Source organism: Engystomops pustulosus, chromosome 9, assembly GCF_040894005.1.
Source record: "Engystomops pustulosus chromosome 9, aEngPut4.maternal, whole genome shotgun sequence".
Lineage (NCBI taxonomy): Eukaryota > Metazoa > Chordata > Amphibia > Anura > Leptodactylidae > Engystomops > Engystomops pustulosus.
In genome coordinates, this window is record NC_092419.1 from 55,123,841 (window position 1) to 55,137,087 (window position 13,247).

The following is a 13,247-nucleotide window of genomic DNA, read 5'->3' on the forward strand; positions in this document are numbered from 1 at the left end:
TCTTGAGATGGAGCTGGCGCTCCGCTGCCAGGCGAGCTTTCGCCAATCCAAGCCCCTGTCTCTAGGCTACTCCCCAAACAGCACTTCTAAGAACCTTTTGTATAAGATCAAGTGTAGTAGCGTTCTTATAAGTTTGGGATATGGCGGGTGAGGGGAATGTAAACAGATGCGCAAGAAGCGCTGAAATAATATTGGTAAATGATAAAAGTTTGCCAGTATATTTTGTGGATTACACAGCAGGGTGGCGACAAAGTTAACAAGTTTGATGTGGAAGCCATGAAAACAACCCAAAATTCGGCCCGACACAGCTCGTTTGATAAGGGGACGATGTATGGAGGCAGTGAACTAGTAGTAGATTAAAGGTGCGGCAGTTAAAACTATGTTAGTTGGATCTTGAGATGGAGCTGGCGCTCCGCTGCCAGGCGAGCTTTCGCCAATCCAAGCCCCTGTCTCTAGGCTACTCCCCAAACAGCACTTCTAAGAACCTTTTGTATAATATCAAGTGTAGTAGCGTTCTTATAAGTTTGGGATATGGCAGGTGAGGGGAATGTAAACAGATGCGCAAGAAGCGCTGAAATAATATTGGTAAATGATAAAAGTTTGCCAGTATATTTTGTGGATTACACAGCAGGGTGGCGACAAAGTTAACAAGTTTGATGTGGAATCCATGAAAACAACCCAAAATTCTGCCTGACACAGTTCGTTTGATAAGGAGACAATGTATGGAGGCAGCTATGGCGATGACGTGTGGAGGTAGCAATGGAGACAACGTGTGGAGCCAGCTAAAAAGACGACATGTGGAGGCTGCTATTGAGACAATTTAATTTGGATAGTGCCTGTATGTGGCAGTCCAAAAAAGTTTTCAAACCAGAGGAGCAGGTAGGTGGTCCTCCAGAAAAATTAAATGAATTGAGTGCCTGTATGTGGCACTCCCAAAAATTGCTTAAAACAGAGGACCGGGTAGGTGGCCCTCCAGAAAAATTAAATACATAGAATACTATAGCTAGAGCCAGTTGGCCCTGGCAAAAAATAGCCAGTTTCCTATGCTTTAGTGTACAAAGAGGAGGAGAAGGAGGACAATGAGGAGGAGGAGTGCATACATTATTCAGGTTGTGTTTCTTTCACCTGGAGGAGAATGAAAATCCGGAGAAATCCAGCTGCACTGAAAACCCGCTCGGACAACACGCTAGCGGCAGGGCAGGCAAGAACCTCCAAGGCGTACAGCGCCAGTTCGTGCCACATGACCAGCTTTGAAACCCAGTAGTTGTAGGGAGCTGTGTGATCATTTAGGACAATGGTATGGTCAGCTACGTACTCCCTCACCATCTTTCTGTAAAGATCAGCCCTACTCTGCCGAGACTGGGGACAGGTGACAGTGTCTTGCTGGGGTGACATAAAACTGGCAAAGGCCTTGTAAAGCGTACCCCTGCCAGTGCTGGAAAAGCTGCCTGCTCGCCTACTCTCCCTCGCTACTTGTCCTGCAGAAGTACGCCCTCTGCCGCTAGCGCTGTCAGAAGGGAAATACTGTTTCAGCTTGTGCACCAGGGCCTGCTGGTATTCATGCATTCTCACACTCCTTTCCTCTCCAGGGATGAGAGTGGAAAGATTTTGCTTGTACCGTGGGTCCAGGAGAGTGAATACCCAGTAATCGGTGCCTGACTGCCCATTTCCTCCTCCTCCAACTCCTCTTCTTCTGCCCATACACGCTGAACAGTGAAGGACTGAACAATGGTCCCCTCTTCTGTCTCGCCAACATTCTCCTCCTCTTCCTCCTCATCCTCCTCCACCTCCACCTCCTCCGATATGCGCTGAGAAACAGACCTAAGGGTGCTTTGGCTATCAAAAAGGGAATCTTCTTCCCTCGTCTCTTGTGACGAGCGCAAAGCTTCCGACTTCATGCTGACCAGAGAGTTTTTCAACAGGCCAAGCAGCGGGATGGTGAGGCTGATGATGGCGGCATCGCCACTGACCATCTGTGTTGACTCCTCAAAGTTACTCAGCACCTGACAGATATCAGACATCCACGTCCACTCCTCATTGAAGACTTGAGGAAGCTGACTGACCTGACTACCAGTTCTGGTGGAAGTTGACATCTGGCAGTCTACAATTGCTCTGCGCTGCTGGTAAACTCTGGATAACATGGTTAATGTTGAATTCCACCTCGTGGGCACGTCACACAACAGTCTGAGAGTGGCAGCATCTGTGCTGGACTTCCTGAAATGCGCACAGATGCGGCGCACCTTCGTGAGCAAATCAGACAGATTGGGGTATGTCTTGAGGAAACGCTGAACTATGAGATTTAACACATGGGCCAGGCATGGCACATGTGTCAGTCTGCCGAGTTGCAGAGCCGCCACCAGGTTACGGCCGTTGTCACACACAACCATGCCTGGCTTCAGGTTCAGCGGTGCCAGCCACAGATGAGTCTGCGCCGGGATGCCCTGTAATAGCTCTTGGGCGGTGTGCCTTTTATCGCCTAGGCTCAGCAGTTTGAGCACCGCCTGCTGTCGCTTAGCGATGGCACTGCTGCTGTGCCTAGAGATACCGACTGATGGCGCCATGCCCACGGATGGTAATTCGGAGGAGGAGGGGTGGGAGGAGGAGGAGGCATAGTAGGCCTTTGAGACCTGGACCGAGGTAGGCCCCGCAATCCTCGGCGTCGGCAGTATATGAGCAGCCCCAGGGTTAGACTCGGTCCCAGCATCCACCAAGTTAACCCAATGAGCCGTCAGCGACATATAGTGGCCCTGCCCGGCAGCACTCGTCCACGTGTCCGTGGTCAGGTGGACCTTGTCAGAAACGGCGTTGGTCATGGCACGGATGATGTTCTTTGACACGTGCTTGTGCAGGGCTGGGACGGCACATCGGGAAAAGTAGTGGCGGCTGGGGACCGAATACCGAGGGGCGGCCGCCGCCATGAGGTTTCGAAAAGCCTCGGTCTCTACCAGCCTATAGGGCAGCATCTCCAGGCTAAGCAACTTGGAGATGTGGACGTTGAGGGCTTGGGCGTGTGGGTGTTCTGCGCTATACTTAATTTTGCGCTCCAGCGTCTGGGGTATGGAGAGCTGAACGCTGGTGGATGCTGTGGAGGATCGTGGAGGCGAAGATGGGGTTTTCGTATGGGAGGTGTTTGGGCCGTGGTCCTGGGCAGGGGGCTGACTATCAGCTGACACAGGGGAAGGAGCAGTGATGTGCCCGGCCGGAGGTGAACGGGCTTGGTGCCATTGAGTGGGGTGTTTAGCATTCATATGCCTGCGCATACTGGTGGTAGTTAAGCTAGTAGTGGTGGAACCCCTGCTGATCCTGGTTTGGCAAAGGTTGCACACCAGTCCGTCGGTCATCCGGTGTTTCTTTAAAAAACCTCCAGACTTCTGAAAATCTAGCCCTCGCCACGGGAGCTTGACTACGGGCAACATTTGGCGCTGATGCACCAGCTCTGGCCCTGCCTCTCCGTCTGGCCCCACCACTGCCTCTTCCAACCTGTTCTGCTATAGGACTCGCCTCCGTCTCAGAAGCACTGTGTTCACCCGGCCTATCAACCCAGCTTGGGTCTGTCACCTCATCATCCTCCGATCCCTCAGTCTGCTCCCCCATTGGACTTCCTGCCCTGACAACAACTTCACCACTGTCTGACAACCGTGTCTCCTCATCGTCCGACACCTCTTTACACACTTCTTCCACTTTGTCAATAATGTCATCATCACCCACAGACTGCGACTGGTGGAAAACCCGGGCATCGGAAAATTGCTCAGCAGCAACCGGACAAGTGGTTTGTGACTGTGGGAAGGGTCCAGAAAACAGTTCCTCAGAGTATGCCGGTTCAAATGCCAAATTTTGCTGGGAGGGGGCAGACTGGGGGGAAGGAGGCCGAGGTGGAGGAGCTGGAGGAGTGATGATTTCGGTGACATGGGTGGACTGCGTGGAAGACTGACTGGTGGACAAATGGCTAGAAGCATTGTCCGCAATCCACGACATCACCTCTTCGCACTGTTCTGGCCTCAACAGTGCTCTACCACTGTAACTTGAGACATGATGAACCTAGGGAGTGTAGCACTGCGGCGTTCCCCTGCTCCCTCATCAGCAGGTGGTGTCTCACCCCGCCCAGGACCACGGCCTCTGACCCCTGCAGTAGTTGGACGCCCACGTCCACGCCCTCGTCCTCTACCGTTAGCCCTCGGGTTAAACATTTTCCAAATTAAAGTGTAAACTTTTAATTTTTATTTTTTTTTGTGTTTATTTTTTATTTTTTTTATTTTTTTTTTACAAAACGATGCTATCCTATTGCTATGGCTAGGTTAGTTTCTAACCTACACTGACAGCACACAACTGGATTTTGTGCTGTGCCTGATGACTTTGAGCTATAAAATGAAATAAAGGTAAAAAAAAAAAAAAAAATCAGCAGACTCTGCCTAATTCTAATCAAACCTCTAATAAATTGTCCCACTTTGGTGTTTGAGGTGGATATGTGTGTTACTAAGAGCTAAACACAACGGTAGCAAGTCCCCCTGCAAATTCCTCACAATATGGTACTAGCTGCACTACTAGTGCCAGCAAGCCCAGCCACAAGCAAATAAAAAAAAAAATGTATAACGTTATTGTAGCCCTAAGAAGGGCTGTTGGGTTCTTGTAGAATCACTCCTGCCTAACACTATTCTAATAGAACACCCTAACGCTTTCCCTGACCAGCAGCAGCTCTCTCCCTAGCGGCATCCAGACACAGAATGATCCGAGCAGCGTGGGCAGGGGCTAGTCTATTCCAGGGTCACCTGATCTGGCTAGCCAACCACTGCTATCGACGTGTAAGGGTACCACGTCATGCTGGGTGGAGTGCAGAGTCTCCTGGCTTGTGATTGGCTCTGTTTCTGGCCGCCAAAAAGCAAAATGGCGGGAGATGCCATTTTCTCGAGCGGGCGAAGTATTCGTCCAAGCAACGAGAAGTTTCGAGTACGCTAATGCTCGAACGAGCATCAAGCTCGGACGAGTATGTTCGCTCATCTCTAACTCTTATACCTTTCTTTTCAATTCAATAAGGACAAAGTTTTAAATGATTTCACTAGAAACAAGCAGAATTGTGAATGCAGCCCAGGACTAAATAAAAATATTCAGCGCCTTGGAAACCTTCTCTTCTGTGTGATTACCTGGAAATAAGAGATGGAATATCGAACCAAGGGAAGCAAAGAACTAAAAAGTAGAAAAGCACTGAAGCCATGTGGTGCAGAGGAATTACACTGCTTCTATATATATGGACAGTAACATTGTGCTCTTCAGTTTGAGACTAGTTTATTTTTAGGCTCCATGAATAAATGATAACCCCCCCCCCCCCAATACACACACACACACACACACACACACACACATAATGTGGGAAGGTGCAATGGTACCATCATCATCATTTGATAGCAATGCAATTTACTACAGGAAACAGTAGTTGTCCTCATCAGATTTACTGGTGGTAGACTATCACCAATGCAATGTGTGGCAGTGTTTTTCCAGAGTCCAAGAACATTCTCTACACCAAATAAACAACTTTATAAAAATCTGTAATAAATGGCCTACGGCCGCCAAACACCTCCTGGCTCCGGCTGATAATAAAATATGCACGTCCCCTTCATTATAATACTTTTTTCCATCCGTCCATAAACGGTGCAGACAGCCGGTGATGTCATTAATTATAATGAAGGGGGTGTGCATATTTTATTATCAGAGCCAGGAGGCGCTCGGCTGCTGTAGGCCTGAGCCCCTCTGGCTCATTTGCATATTTTTTATAAAATAATTTATTCTGTGTAGAGGAGGTTCCTGAACATAGGAGAAATGCTGCCACATAACCCCTAAGGTAACCAGCATTGCATTGGTGACAGTCTAAGACCAGTAAATCTGGTAATAGATGTCCTTTATCTTCCTAGTGAAGTCAGCACACATTCATTAACCTTTACTTAACTGTCAGGTTGTAGAATAATAAAACTAGATTTGTGACATAAAAAAAGAAAGGTTACGTGCACAAAAAGAATATTAAGTGATGGCAAAATTATAAATCTGTTTGCACATGTCACTTGGATCAGATAAGCATCTCAAGCACATGATTTCAACGTGTCACATGAAAACTACTATGTTTTATAGTCTGTCTTCTGATCACAGCAAAGTGATCCTAATGGTCCTAAAGCATCCTTTAGAAATGATTGAAATGCATCACAAAGTGTTTTAAAGAATAAATACCATCATAGACAAGTGTGTACAGAAGGAGCACAAAGCACACCTGTGTCCACCATGATCAGTATATCCTAAAGGTAATCTGCAAGCAGTTTTGACCAAACAATCTTGGCTGTTAGCGGTGGGTGTTTGCTGCAATATGCAGCAAACCCCATGGGGCATTTTTATCAGGGCCTCTGTGATTATTTGACCCAATCTGCCACCCTCTGTCAGGAATGGGCCGGCGCTGTATGTTACTGTCCCTGTGTCTATGCACTTGCCGCTGCACACATGTGAAAAGGTGCCGTCTGCGTTTAGGGCCCTACCATAAAATAAATGCTAGACAGCAGGCTGAAGCCTCTTAATGTATCATTTTGCGAAAATGCCTAATATACACCAGCACAGGTATCCCCCCCATGTCTCTATGATGAGGGATCACTCAGCACATACACATACAAACAGCTTATACAGACACAGACATACAACATAAACACATAAGTAAAATATATACACACACATACTGCATATACACAGCATGTACATACACATTTATACACTGATACACACATTTATGTACTCACTGCCAGGCGGTCTTCTTATCCCGGGGCCTAATAGGTGCTGACCACATGGTGAAGGTACACGGAGATGAGATATTTCAGCTGTGTACTGTTATATACTTATTATTCTGCTTAATGTTCAACATTATGGGGCAGATTTATCAAGCAGTCTGAAAGTCAGAATATTTCCAGTTGCCCATGGCAACCAATCACAGCTCAGCTTTCATTTCACCAGTGCTCATGAATATTTTAAAGGGGAGCTGTGATTGGTTGCCATGGGCAATTGGAAATATTCTGACTTTCAGACTGCTTGATAAATCTGCCACTATATGTATCTAAGAGTGCACCTCCTCTATTCTTTATTGTGGCAGGTCGGGTGCTGGGTTCCCTGACACTACAGGCTCCGTAACAGGTGCTATGGCTGCTAACTCACGGTTACATTCACGGTCCATACTGTGGAGTATTATTACAAATTTATAATCTTCCGTATGTGCTTAAATGAAACCAGAGACATACATATATATACAGTAGAGCACTGTAGACTTCTGCAGATGGCCATCCATCAAGGGTTGTTAATTAGAGATGAGCGAACATGCTCGTCCGAGCTTGATGCTCGGTCGAGCATTAGGGTACTCGAAACTGCTCGTTACTCGGACGAATACTTCGCCCGCTCGAGAAAATGGCAGCTCCCGCCGTTTTGCTTTTTGGCGGCCAGAAACAGAGCCAATCACAAGCCAGGAGACTCTGCACTCCACCCAGCATGACGTGGTACCCTTACACGTCGATAGCAGTGGTTGGCTGGCCAGATCAGGTGACCCTGGGATAGACTAGCCGCTGGCCGCGCTGCTCGGATCATTCTGTCTCTGGATGCCGCTAGGGAGAGAGCTGCTGCTGGTCAGGGAAAGCGTTAGGGTGTTCTATTAGCTTACTGTTAGGCAGGAGTGATTCTCAAAGAACCCAACAGCCCTTCTTAGGGCTACAATAACGTTCTACTTTTTTTATTTTAATTTGCATCTTTTACCATTTTGTGAGGAATTAGCAGGGGGACTTGCTACCGTTGTGTTTAGCTCTTAGTGGCACACATATCCATAGCAAAGACCGAAGTGGGAAAATTCAGTAGGGGTTGGATTTCTATTAGGCAATAACTCAGTGTCATCTCATCTGGCATAGTAGTGTGCTTCCTTTGATACTTGGCTAGAAAATAGCCATAGGAGAATACAAACAGCTTCTTGAAGCCTACAGTAGCGTTCTATATATTTGATTTCTGGTTGATCTGCTGGTGGCTGTAGTTTCTGCAGTGCATGTACTTGCCAATTCTGAGCAATTTGTAGTGAGACTTGCGACCGCTGTGTTCTGCGCTTAGTGGCGCACATATCCATAGCAAAGGCCGAAGTGGCAAAATTCAGTAGGGGTTGGATTTCTATTAGGCAATAACTCAGTGTCATCTCATCTGGCATAGTAGTGTGCTTCCTTTGATACTTGGCTAGAAAATAGCCATAGCAATAGGATAGGATTGTTTGGTTTTAAAAACTCAAAAAAAAACAAAAAACACAAAAAAAAAAAAAAACCACAAAAAAACACCAAAAAAAACAAAAAGAAGTAAAAAAAAAAAAAAAGTTATAACTCTCATTTTAAAAATGTTTAACCCGAGGGCTAGGGGTAGAGGACGAGGGCGGGGACGTGGGCGTCCAACTACTGCAGGGGTCAGAGGCCGTGGTCCTGGGCGGGGTGAGACACCACCTGCTGATGAGGGAGCAGGGGAACGCCGCAGAGCTACACTCCCTAGGTTCATGTCTGAAGTTACTGGGACTCGTGGTAGAGCACTGTTGAGGCCAGAACAGTGCGAACAGGTGATGTCGTGGATTGCCGACAATGCTTCGAGCAATTTGTCCACCAGTCAGTCTTCCACGCAGTCCACCCATGTCACCGAAATCGGCACTCCTCCAGCTCCTGCACCTCAGCCTCCTCCCCCCCAGTCTGCCCCCTCCCAGCAAAATTTGCCATTTGAACCGGCATACTCTGAGGAACTGTTTTCTGGACCCTTCCCACAGTCACAAACCACTTGTCCGGTTGCTGATGAGCAATTTTCCGATGCCCAGGTTTTCCACCAGTCACAGTCTGTGGGTGATGATGACCTTCTTGACGTAGTGGAAGTGTGTAAAGAGGTGTCCGACGATGAGGAGACACGGTTGTCAGACAGTGGGGAAGTTGTTGTCAGGGCAGGAAGTCCGAGGGGGGAGCAGACTGAGGGATCGGAGGATGATGAGGTGACAGACCCAAGCTGGGTTGAGAGGCCGGGTGAACACAGTGCTTCTGAGACGGAGGAGAGTCCTCGACCTGAACAGGTTGGAAGAGGCAGTGGTGGGGCCAGACGGAGAGGCAGGGCCAGAGCTGGTGCATCAGCGCCACTGTCAACTAGTGAAGCTCCCGTGGTGAGGGCTCTTGCGGCGAGGGCTAGATCTTCAGAAGTGTGGAGGTTCTTTAAGGAAACACCGGATGACCGACGGACTGTGGTGTGCAACATTTGCCAAACCAGGCTCAGCAGGGGTTCCACCACTACTAGCTTAACTACCACCAGTATGCGCAGGCATATGAATGCTAAGCACCCCACTCAGTGGCAACAAGCCCGTTCACCTCCGGCCGTGCACACCACTGCTCCTTCCCCTGTGTCAGCTGCTAGTCAGCCCCCTGCCCAGGACCCTGGCACAAAAACCCCATCGTCGCCTCCACGATCCTCCACAGCATCCACCAGCGTTCAGCTCTCCATACCCCAGACGCTGGAGCGGAAACGCAAATATAGTGCAACCCACCCGCACGCCCAAGCCCTTAATGTGCACATCTCCAGATTGCTTAGCCTGGAGATGCTGCCCTATAGGCTAGTAGAGACCGAGGCCTTTCGCAACCTCATGGCGGCGGCCGCCCCTCGGTATTCGGTCCCCAGCCGCCACTACTTTTCCCGATGTGCCGTCCCAGCCCTGCACCAGCACGTGTCAGACAACATCATCCGTGCCCTGACCAACGCCGTTTCTGACAAGGTCCACCTGACCACGGACACGTGGACGAGTGCTGCCGGGCAGGGCCACTATATATCGCTGACGGCACATTGGGTTAACTTGGTGGAGGCTGGGACCGAGTCTGACCCTGGGGCTGCTCATATACTGCCGACGCCGAGGATTGCGGGGCCTACCTCGGTCCAGGTGTTTCAGGCCTACTATGCCTCCTCCTCCTCCCACCCCTCCTCCACCTCCTCCTCCGAACTACCATCCGTGGGCACGGCGCCATCAGTCGGTAGCTCTAGGCACAGCAGCAGTGCCGTCGCTAAGCGACAGCAGGCGGTGCTCAAACTGCTGAGCCTAGGCGACAAAAGGCACACCGCCCAAGAGCTATTACAGGGCATCACGGCGCAGACTGATCTGTGGCTGGCACCGCTGAACCTCAAGCCGGGAATGGTTGTGTGTGACAACGGCCGTAACCTGGTGGCGGCTCTGCAACTCGGCAGACTGACACATGTGCCATGCCTGGCCCATGTGTTAAATCTGATAGTGCAGCGTTTCCTCAAGACATACCCCAATCTGTCTGATTTGCTCACGAAGGTGCGCCGCATCTGTGCGCATTTCAGGAAGTCCAGCCCAGATGCTGCCACTCTCAGGGCAGCGCAGCGCCGCCTCCAACTGCCCGCTCACCGACTGTTGTGCGACGTGCCCACGAGGTGGAATTCAACACTGACCATGTTATCCAGAGTTTACCAGCAGCGCAGAGCGATTGTAGACTGCCAGATGTCAACTTCCACCAGAACTGGTAGTCAGGTCAGTCAGCTTCCTCAAGTCTACAATGAGGAGTGGACGTGGATGTCTGATATCTGTCAGGTGCTGAGTAACTTTGAGGAGTCAACACAGATGGTCAGTGGCGATGCCGCCATCATCAGCCTCACCATCCCGCTGCTTGGCCTGTTGAAAAACTCTCTGGTCAGCATGAAGTCGGAAGCTTTGCGCTCGTCACAAGAGACGGGGGAAGAATATTCCCTTGTTGATAGCCAAAGCACCCTGAGGTCTGTTTCTCAGCGCATATCGGAGGAGGTGGAGGTGGAGGAGGATGAGGAGGAAGAGGAGGAGAATGTTGGCGAGACACAAGAGGGGACCATTGTTGAGTCCTTCACTGTTCAGCGTGTATGGGCAGAAGAAGAGGAGTTGGAGGAGTTGGAGGAGGAGGAAATGGACAGTCAGGCCAGTGAGGGGAGTGAATTCTTACGCGTTGGTACTCTGGCGCATATGGCAGATTTCATGCTAGGCTGCCTATCCCGTGACCCTCGCGTTCAAAGAATTTATTCCAGCACCGATTACTGGGTGTTCACTCTCCTGGACCCACGGTACAAGCAAAATCTTCCCACTCTCATCCCTGGAGAGGAAAGGAGTGTGAGAATGCATGAATACCAGCAGGCCCTGGTGCACAAGCTGAAACAGTATTTCCCTTCTGACAGCGCTAGCGGCAGAGTGCGTAGTTCTGCGGGACAAGTAGCGAGGGAGAGTAGGCGAGCAGGCAGCTTGTCCAGCACTGGCAAGGGTACGCTTTACAAGGCTTTTGCCAGCTTTATGTCACCCCAGCAAGACACTGTCACCTGTCCCCAGTCTCGGCAGAGTAGGGCTGATCTTTACAGAAAGATGGTGAGGGAGTACGTAGCTGACCATACCATCGTCCTAAATGATCACACAGCTCCCTACAACTACTGGGTTTCAAAGCTGGACATGTGGCACGAACTGGCGCTGTACGCCTTGGAGGTTCTTGCCTGCCCTGCCGCTAGCGTCTTGTCCGAGCGGGTTTTCAGTGCAGCTGGTGGCATCATCACCGATAAGCGTACACGCCTGTCGACTGACAGCGCTGACAGGCTGACGCTTATTAAAATGAATAAAGGCTGGATTTCTCAGAATTTCCAATCTCCACCAGGTGAAGGAAGCTCAACCTGAATAATTGATCCACTCCTCCTCCTCCTCCTCATTTTCCTCCTTCTCCTCCTCTTTGTACAGTAAAGCAGAGGAAAATGGCTATTTTTTGACAGGGCCCACTGGCTCTTGCTATAGTACTTCATGCATTTAATTTTTCTGGAGGGCCACCTACCCGGTCCTCTGTTTGAAACAATTTTTGTGAGTGCCACATACAGGCACTCAATCTATTCCATTTTTCTGGAGGGCCACCTACCCGGTCCTCTGTTTTAAAAAATTTTTGGGACTGCCACATACAGGCACTCAATCTATTCCATTTTACTGCAGGGCCACCTACCTGCTCCTCTGGTTTGAACAATTTTTGGGACTGCCACATACAGGCACTCAATCTATTCCATTTTACTGGAGGGCCACCTACCTGCTCCTCTGGTTTGAAACATTTTTGGGACTGCCACATACAGGCACTCAATCTATTCCATTTTACTGCAGGGCCACCTACCTGCTCCTCTGGTTTGAACAATTTTTGGGACTGCCACATACAGGCACTCAATCTATTCCATTTTACTGCAGGGCCACCTACCTGCTCCTCTGGTTTGAACAATTTTTGGGACTGCCACATACAGGCACTCAATCTATCCCATTTTACTGGAGGGCCACCTACCTGCTCCTCTGGTTTGAAAAATGTTTGGGACTGCCACATACAGGCACTATCCAAATTAAATTGTCTCCATAGCAGCCTCCACACGTTGTCTCCATTGCTACCTCCAAAAGTCGTCCATATAGCTGCCTCCATACATCGTCCCTTTATCAAACGAGGTGTGTCAGGCAGAAATTTGGGTTGTTTTCATGGATTCCACATCAAAGTTGTTAACTTTGTCGCCACCCTGCTGTGTTATCCACAAAATATACTGGCAAACTTTTACCATTTAGGGATATTATTTCAGCGCTTCTTGCGCATCTGTTTACATTCCCCTCACCCGGCATATCCTAAACTTATAAGAACGCTACTACACTTGATCTTATACAAAAGGTTCTTAGAAGTGCTGTTTGGGGAGTAGCCTAGAGACAGGGGCTTGGATTGGCGAAAGCTCGCCTGGCAGCGGAACGCCAGCTCCATGCGCATCATGCGCTTCTTGCGCATCTGTTTACATTCCCCTCACCCGCCATATCCCAAACTTATAAGAACGCTACTACACTTAACTTGGTGCAGGCTGGGACCGAGTCTGACCCTGGGGCTGGTCATATACTGCCGACGCAGAGAATTGCGGGGCCTACCTCGGTCCAGGTCTCAAAGGCCTACTATACCTCCTCCCACCCCTCCTCCACCTCCTCCTCCTCCGAATTACCATCCGTGGGCATGGCGCCATCAGTCGGTAGCTCTAGGCACAGCAGCAGTGCCGTCGCTAAGCGACAGCAGGCGGTGCTGAAACTGCTGAGCCTAGGCGATAAAAGGCACACCGCCCAAGAGCTATTACAGGGCATTCCACATCAAAGTTGTTAACTTTGTCGCCACCCTGCTGTGTAATCCCCAAAATATACTTGCAAACTTTTACCATTTAGGGATATT

The 13,247-nt window shown here is 49.5% G+C and overlaps 1 protein-coding gene across 5 annotated transcripts in view; it reads right to left on the minus strand.

Moving 5' to 3' along the window:
- The window catches only part of NEXMIF (neurite extension and migration factor), a 311,906-nt gene that overhangs the window by 117,680 nt on the left and 180,979 nt on the right, over positions 1-13,247 (minus strand). The window contains exon 1 of one of the 5 annotated variants that reach the window (XM_072125216.1): positions 6,768-6,855. The exons of the other annotated variants lie outside the window; for them this stretch is intronic. The gene's annotated coding sequence lies outside the window, so the exon portion shown is untranslated. Of the gene's footprint in view, positions 1-6,767; positions 6,856-13,247 lie in introns of those variants that run through there. 5 annotated transcript variants of the gene reach the window in all.